The sequence below is a fragment of the Prosopis cineraria genome, unplaced genomic scaffold, assembly GCF_029017545.1.
Source record: "Prosopis cineraria cultivar Desert tree isolate PC_DT_omini unplaced genomic scaffold, ASM2901754v1 PC2, whole genome shotgun sequence".
In the NCBI taxonomy this organism is placed as follows: Eukaryota; Viridiplantae; Streptophyta; class Magnoliopsida; order Fabales; family Fabaceae; genus Prosopis; species Prosopis cineraria.
The window spans coordinates 24,445,627-24,454,159 of record NW_026555333.1 but is presented as its reverse complement, the minus strand read 5'-3'; positions in this window follow the sequence as shown (position 1 = coordinate 24,454,159).

Here is an 8,533-nt window from a genome sequence, read left to right as displayed (position 1 = left end):
TTGACCTGAGGACATTATGCTATGTACATTGAGCACTTGAGAAGTTGCTAGTAAGAATTTACACCTTGAAAGTCCTCTATGATTGGTAACCTGCAGTAATAAGGGTGAAAAGTAACTAGAGTAACTCTTTTAGTTGTTCGTTTGTGAACTTATTTACAAGTATATTATATAGCTATGTGTATTGTGATTTATGAATTGATAGAGTAGCAAAATTGTGAAAGTATATGTGTGTGGGTGTGTGTGAGTAATGTTTGAGATGTATGAGACGAGACATATGTATAGACATGTGCATCGCATCCACGAGAGTACCCTAGACTAGGGTAAGGGGTCGTGGCCCTACTCGAGGTAAGTTTAAGAAGTCCTGATAATCCGGAGCATAGAGCTTGACTCCGCTACGACTGACTTAAGATATGGAATGATCCACGAAGTTACTCTAGACTAGGGTAGTGGGTTGTGGTCCTATTCTATGTAAGGCTAAGAAATCTTGATGATCCCGAGTATAAAGCTTGACTCTGCCATAACAAACCTAAGAGACTACCCATACGTGAAGAGGATACATGATCTGAATAATTATATGATGGGCCTTGTTCCATGTGATTGGAAGTCCTGGTCCGAGCATACAGATTGCTCCGCTAGGTGGAACCAGGAATGCATGAGCATAAGCATAATGAATGGATGAGTATCAAATGGGTGTATATGCATATTATACTATTTTATTGAAATAATGTTGCATTATCTCTTGTTTATGATTTTGTTTATCAACTGATATTTAGGTTATATCCAAGTTACTAGGACATATATCTCACTCCGTTACCTTTACACATAAGTAAAGAGAGCACAAGAAGGCCCAGAAAAGAGAAGCCTCATTTGGTACTGGTATGACTACCAATTGTGTATTTTGAATGTATATAATTGTAATTAGAACTTGAGTTGCCAATTAGGATGCATATGAGTATGTGAAAATGAAAATGTGAATGTGTATATGATTGTGAATGAGGTATGTTTTGAATTGTATCTCGCTGAGAGTACCATAGTAGTGGGTACATGGGTAGGCCTAAATGCCCATTAAGCAAGTATATGTCATTATTTAACTTGTTCTACTCTTATTGAATGTGATTTGAATGTGAAATGATGTGTATATATGAGAACTTGATACAAATGATGAGGCTGAGTCCTATTTGAAAGAGTTGAGTATATTTATGATTCCCGAACATATGGCGAGGTGGAGCCCTATATGTAAGAGTTAGATAATTAATAGTGGAACAAGTCTATGTGTATGTATGTGTTGTATGTTGTGCTTCATATAAGTCTACAACTGTGTAATGTGGCATTAACAGGTCAAAATGAGTATATGATGTGATATATGTGATGTGATGTGTTAATCAGTGTATATAGTCCTTTTAGAGTTAGCTCAAGGCCCAGAGTAGTCGAATGGGATAAGAAATGAGAATTGAGCACATAGAGTGCAAGTTTTAAAAGAAAAAATGACTTTTTGCACCCGAATATCCAATTTTAGATTGGACCATCAGTCGAGTCTAAACTTATCTCATTAAATAAATTATGTTATAAGCTTTGTGTGGGTGCTTGAATTACTCCAATTAGATATTGGATGTGGAAATGGCACATGATGGAAGTTCATCTTCTGACTTGTCATATATGCTGTAGCGCATTGTGTGCCACACCACGGTATATGGCACAAAAAAAGAACAGTCATGGCTCTATACCACATGCTGTGGAATATGGTGGTGTGAGCCGTGACACATAGTCCTTTTTAGGGTAATGATATTGTGTTTTATTGAATTGTATGATTGCATTGTACTTCCGTTAATCCTCTTATTTAAATATATATTTTAAGAAGTTGGGATCCTATATTTTGAAAATAGATAAAGGGCTATTATTCTGATATTGTTTTGTGATTTATTTGTTTGGGTGTTTTTGGGATGGTAAAGTCCAGAATAAGTAAGGACTTTACACATATCAACATTATATTCTTTAAAAACTTGGATCATGTAACAACTCAACTCTTAGCATTTCACTATAAACATATAATTACTTAATCATGCATCCACATCCGTTGTTTATAGATTCCATATTTCATATGTCATAATTAATACTTATTAAGATATGAATAATCACAATACTATACCCACATTGTGCTTAAGAAATTTATTCAGTCATGCCATACAAAATCATGCCATTATCAACTTAACATGGTAAAAACCATTCAACTCCAATCAAATCAACATTTTCATTTTAACATCAACAATCTCATAACCATAAATCACATGTTTCAATACAGTCAATACTAACATGCTTGTGTAACTACATTATCATTTTTATCACAATAAATAACATATAACTCATAATTATAACACTACTACAAAAAAGGTTTTTACGTCGCTTTTAGGGCATTTCATGTCCCTATCATAAGGGACATGGATCTGAGCGACATAGAAAGTTGACTTATCCACATCACTTTTATGAGAGACGTGGATGGGCCTTTTTATACAAAAAGGGATGTGGTTTTTCCAGAAAAAATATTAAAATAATTTAAATTTAAATATCTATTATTCTCATTTCATCATTTCAGCTAGCTATAGATTTCACAGACCTAAAAACAAAATGAAAGAAAAATAAAAACATACCAAAATTGATGAAGCAACCAAAGATAATGGAGAAGGCTTAAGAAGAGATTAGAAATATCTACAAAAAAAAAAGAAGTTTGTGGGTGAAAATGATACTAACCAAATATTGTTTACTAGCTCAGGGGAAAGAAGACTGTGGATCTCGGTTGTAAGGTCTCCCTTACTTAACTACATTTAACTTCAAATCATGACAATCAAGGGATTAACCCTCAAAGAATTACCAAAATATAAAATTTTATAAAAAAGGAATTTCTCAAATCCTTTTTGAAAAGAATCTCAATTTCAACAATTCAAATCTCAAATATTATTTAATAAGTCTAAATCAGAGTTTTGAAAGAAATGTGGAAGCTTGAAAATCAATTGGGACCTAAAATAATAAGTTTTAAAACTCAAAAATAAATTTTGTGCAAAAAATGATATGTGCGCTGTGGCTCACGATATTTGCACCGTGGCTTGTCTTCTCGATGCCATACACAATAGCGTGAGGTGCCATACATCACGGTGCATTGCACGAATTTGACAGCATAGTGAGCGAACTTTTGGTGCGTCCTAAATCTCCATCTGATGTCTGATTGAGGTGGTTTTCGTGTTTACATAGAGCTTTCTCCTAGATGTAGCTAATGGCACTAGTTTCACATTCAAATTTATTTTCTATAAAAAGTTAAACACCAAAACCCATTTTGACTACTTTTCACAAAATTTCACAAATGAAGTGTCCTAACTCCACCACACGTGCTAATAGCTTACACCAACCATCTGACCACACTCAATAGACTAATGGACTCGTGCAACGCACCACACACAATCAAAAATATACTTATAATAAAATCATCACTCAACCTCAATTTTCACAAAATACAAAAGGGGAGGAAATGTTGCACAAATTCATCAATTTCATTTAAAATACATATGTATCTACTTACATAAGTATTTTGGCCCTATCCACGAGTTTACAATCAAAAGTATTTAACCTAGAGTATAAAATACACAAGTTATACACAAAATAATGCAAGTAGTATAAAAAATTAGCATGTGATCCTAGTTGGCAAATACAATAACATATACACATGGAACCATAAAAAGGAGGCATATAGAGGATTATTCCACAATCCTAGGCCTCAGTGTAATTTTCCCCAACTCGAATTCGATGAGCTAGGTCCTGAAAATATTGAGAATTGAGGAGTGAGTACAACCACTTAGTAACCAAATTTCACCTAAGCTATATAAATTATAGAAAATAAATTATTTTAAACTATTAATTTTTAGACATTTTTCACATCGCTTTTTAAAAAAGCGATGTGAATAACTTATCCATGTCATTTTTTAAAAAAATCAACATTAATAAATAGTCTTATATATTTAATACTTATTTACAAAATTGTCACCACTCTATTTTTTATGTCACTTTTATAAAAAGTTATGTACATTTAGGGATATAAAATATATATTTTGTAGTAGTATATATAACAATTATCTATAAGAGTTTAACTCTCAATTACCTCAATTCTTAGGTTACTACCCTAAGAGTATGCTTTTGGATTCCACAAGAGCTCTCAAGCAATCAACAAGGTCCAAGAGTAGTCAAATCTACAATTAGAATTATTAAACCTCATTAATGGCTAATTATCATTAATTAGCTCTTAATCACAATTAAGGCCTAATACCTCCATTAAGCGTGATTAAGCAAAATCAACCCCACCAAAACTCACTTTGTAATATCCCGAAATTTTAAGACTCGGATTTATAAAAAATAAAATAAAATATCTATAATTAAATTAAAATTTAGAATAATTTAATAGAGGCCAAGAGTTTGAATTTTACTAAGCAAAAGTTTGGTTTTATTTGATTTTTAACTATGGGAAAAATTACCAAAGTTGACCCGAGCTTTTGTGCAATAATAAAAAATGTTGGGGCCTTTCTTGTAATTTTCCCCAAACTTTTTGACCAGCAATTTAAAGGCCAAAACTGATGCAGAAATGCAGAAACTGAATTGGAAAGGAAAGGAAAGGAAACGTACTAGAGGAAGAGAGGAAGAAGAGAAGAGAAAGGGAGGGAGTTAGGCTTGGATCTAGGAGTCTTTATGACCGTTGCAAGCTCGGCTACACGATAGGTAAACTCCCTACTTCAATCCTCTTCCCTTTCTCTTGATTTTCTTCAATTTTTAAAAGAGGAGATTTTTGGATTTTGATCCCAAAGGCTTTATTCTTGTAAGCTTTTATTTCTTTGGATTCTAGGGAGCATGTTTTGAGTTTCTATATAGTGATCTAATGTTTTGAGTGAATAATTGGATGAAAAGAGGTGTTTTGGGCACAAAATAAACCTTGAGAAATTGGGTTTTTGCTCCTCAATGGTTTAAGCCTATTGATTTAGTTATAATTTTGCTATTTGAGCTCAATAAGATTTAAATTAAGGTTTGGTTTTCATTATAAGGGCTAATGGTGAAAGTTGGTGGCACTAAGTAAAGGTTTTTAATTGATTAAAAAATTATATAAATTGAAAATTAGCCTAGTGATGGCTAATAAATGGTTTTGGTGGTTAAGTGATACTATATGAATGGTTGGTTTAATATATGGACCATTAGGGTGGATTATGACTCATTGACCTAAGTTGTGTGGTATAAGTTATAGTCTTTATTAATGCTATTTGTCATGATAAGTGATGTGGATTACTTATATGTTGTAGAAAATTGTTGGTGGAACTTATTGAGAAGTAAGGAACAAGCCGAGCCCTATTTTGTACAAGGGGAACCCTTTTGGTACCAAAGGGTTGAGGTAACAGGAGAATTTATATTTCTTATTACTTTGTTTTAGCTATTTTTGAATAAATATTACTAGTTATCATGCATTACATGTTTTAAAAGATTAAATGTGCTTTATAAGGGGTTATGGGGTACTACTTTGATTATAGTGCAAATATGTTTTCTAATTGTTTAATAACAATGTTTTTATGAAAATGAGATTTATAAATATTATACTACTTTAGAGTGTTGAATGGTCAATACTCAGGAAAGGTAGACAAGAGTAAAAGGCATGATCTCGGTGGGAGTTCACCAATGAGAAGGTGTGGATTTTTGATATTCTATGGCACACTGTCAATACTCTGTGTTGTCTTACGTATTGTGGGCTCAGTGCACTAAAGTGGTTAGTGTATTGAGTGTTCGACACCTCTCAGTGGGGGAGGGAATCCAACATATGAAGTGTGAAGTTGAGTGCCTAGGCCAAGGTAGCCCTCACATGGAGAGTAAGTCGGGCTGGCTCTGGGAGGGAGTTAGCTTTGACTGCTCAGGATTCACGTCGAAGGGGCATAGGCGGTTCGGTGGATTAGATCATGCCTTAGATTATGTTTTGTGCCTGTGGAGGTACAAGTAAGTATAAGGTTTACCTGCGAGTTAAAGAGTGCCAGGGGGCATTCTGTTGGTCATGAAAGGCCATACCGGCCTAGGTCATGCATTCATGCATTTTAAATGGTTAAATTATATACTATGTTGAATTTATTATTCATTTATTTGATTATGGCTTACTTTGTAATAATCAATGTAAATTTCTCTGTTACTGAGACTGTGGTTGTCTCACCCCTTTCTTTTCAATATTCTAGGTCCAGGCGAAGGATCCAGTGGTGGACGGGGAAAGGAGCAAAGCTAGGGGTTTGCTTGTAATTTATAAAGAACTGCAACCCCTTTCTTTTGAGCAAATATATTGTAATGTATTTAAGATTAAGGTGCCAGTAGGATATGATTGTGTGTGTGTGTGTGTGAATATGTGTGGATTGTGTGCTTGTGTATGAATTTTTGTCTGTTTGTAGACTTGTGGCTAGGAAACTTGGTTATGGTGTGTGGTTTTGATGGATTTACTTAGTAGACCAAGTTTCTATTACAAGCAGATCTTTATTTTGATATATATGTGATTTTATAAGCAAATGCAAAGTGGTTGCATTGCAAATGGTGTGCTATGGGCAAACATATAGCTTGGATAGAAAGAGTGGGTGCGTGGGCCCCACAAGGAGTTCTAAGCCAAGTGAAAATGTTTAGCATATGTATTTATATAAATACATGGTATTTGAATTGATTTGTGACCACTCTTGTATGATTTGTGCATTTTGAGGGTTTAGGGTCCATTTTGGGAAATGGCACCCGGGTGGTCAAATTTTGATGTATGGGGGTTTTCCATCATTTGAATGTTCTTTCAGGTATTTTTAGTCTTATTTGACGTGTCCAAAGTGTTCCCACAGGTTTGTGACCATTAGGATGAGATTTGGACAATTTTGAAAATGGTTTTTACCAAAAAGCTGCACTTTTGCATCCGGGTGTCCAAATCTTAATCCGACCGTTGGATTTCTCTAAAATTTGGGTCACAAATAAAACCTTTTATAAGCTTTGTGTGGGATTTAGAATCACATCGATCGGATATCAGACAGAAAAATGACGCACTCCGAAATTTAGTCTGGAGGTACTGTCATGACAGCATTTTAATGCTGTCATGACAGCTACAATAGTTATATTGTAACCTGCACAAAATTCAATCCGTCCGTTGGATCTTTTCAAAATTTGGTATGCTAATAGTATTCTTAAAAAGTGACTTGTGAGCTTTAAAATCACTTCGATCGGAGATTGGAAGGCGGAACGGCGCCTCCCAGAAGTTGACCCTGGAGGGCTGTCATGACAGCAATTTAATGCTGTCATGACAGCATATTTTTACCCTTCTTTTATCTAACTTGCTTCCATGCGCTATAGGTAGAACCTAAAAATTTTTTTTTAAAGGCTTTAAATGTTTAATTTTTCCATTGTATATTTGCTTAGTGATTTAAATGGTTTGTTTCCTAAGTTGGTTTTAGGATTAACTCCTTAACCACACTTAGTTTATTTGACTTGTGTAATTTTGGATAACACTCGAGGCAAGCGTTACACACTTCCATTAACTTATTAATATTTAACCTTCATTAAACTTAATAAACACTGTTAGCTAACTTTATTAACTTAATCTAACCCAAAACAATTTTAGGGCTTTGGATTTAAGCATCCCATTATGATAACTATTATCAAAATCAATTAAATAACGCTTATTTAACTTCAAACCTCCCATAAAATTCACATCTTACGGCTAGAGTTACTTTAAATTTGAGCCCTAACCTTAATCACTACTAAAACTTTCTTAAAGAGGAGATTTGAGGATAGGAGATGGATCATAAGTGTTACCTTGAGTGATTAGGAGCTAGAATGCATGCCCAAATGTTAGGAACTCCAAAACCCTAGCAGAGCTCTTCAAAAATCTCCCTAAACCTCTCAAAACTCAATTTTACATGTTTAGTTCATGAAAAAACATTTAAGTTTGATTTTTGGTTGTTCGCCAAGGCCAAAAATGCCATTGGCTACAGCCAACTGTATAGTTTTGCTAGTCTATATTCAAAAATTCATAATTAATTTTACACATCTTTAAAAATTATGAATTAAGATCCTATAGAAAGCTTTAGTTGTGTACTTTCTAATGCAAAAAGAATTACTCAAAAATATTATCATTTGATCTTTAAAAATCTTTGATTAGAAAAGAAGCTCATTTTTAGCTGCTTCCAAGCCCTCATTGATTATAAAATCATTTTTCATTGTATTTAAATACCCTTAAACACTCTTAAAACATTATTAACCCAATTAAATTAAAGGGTAATAATTTGGATGTTACATGTCCTCTGTGACAAGCATCTGTTTAAACTTGTGATTTTAGTGACAACTCTTAAGTGTGATCTTGATAACTGAATGTAAGCCAAATGGTTAGGCTGAACCAACATAAATATCTTGTCCAAAGCTTCTTCTTCCCTTAACTTCATTTGATTTAGAATGCTCTTTATGTCTAACTTTGTTTTGATTCAAACTCTATTTTTTTTTTGTTAGCTAAAGT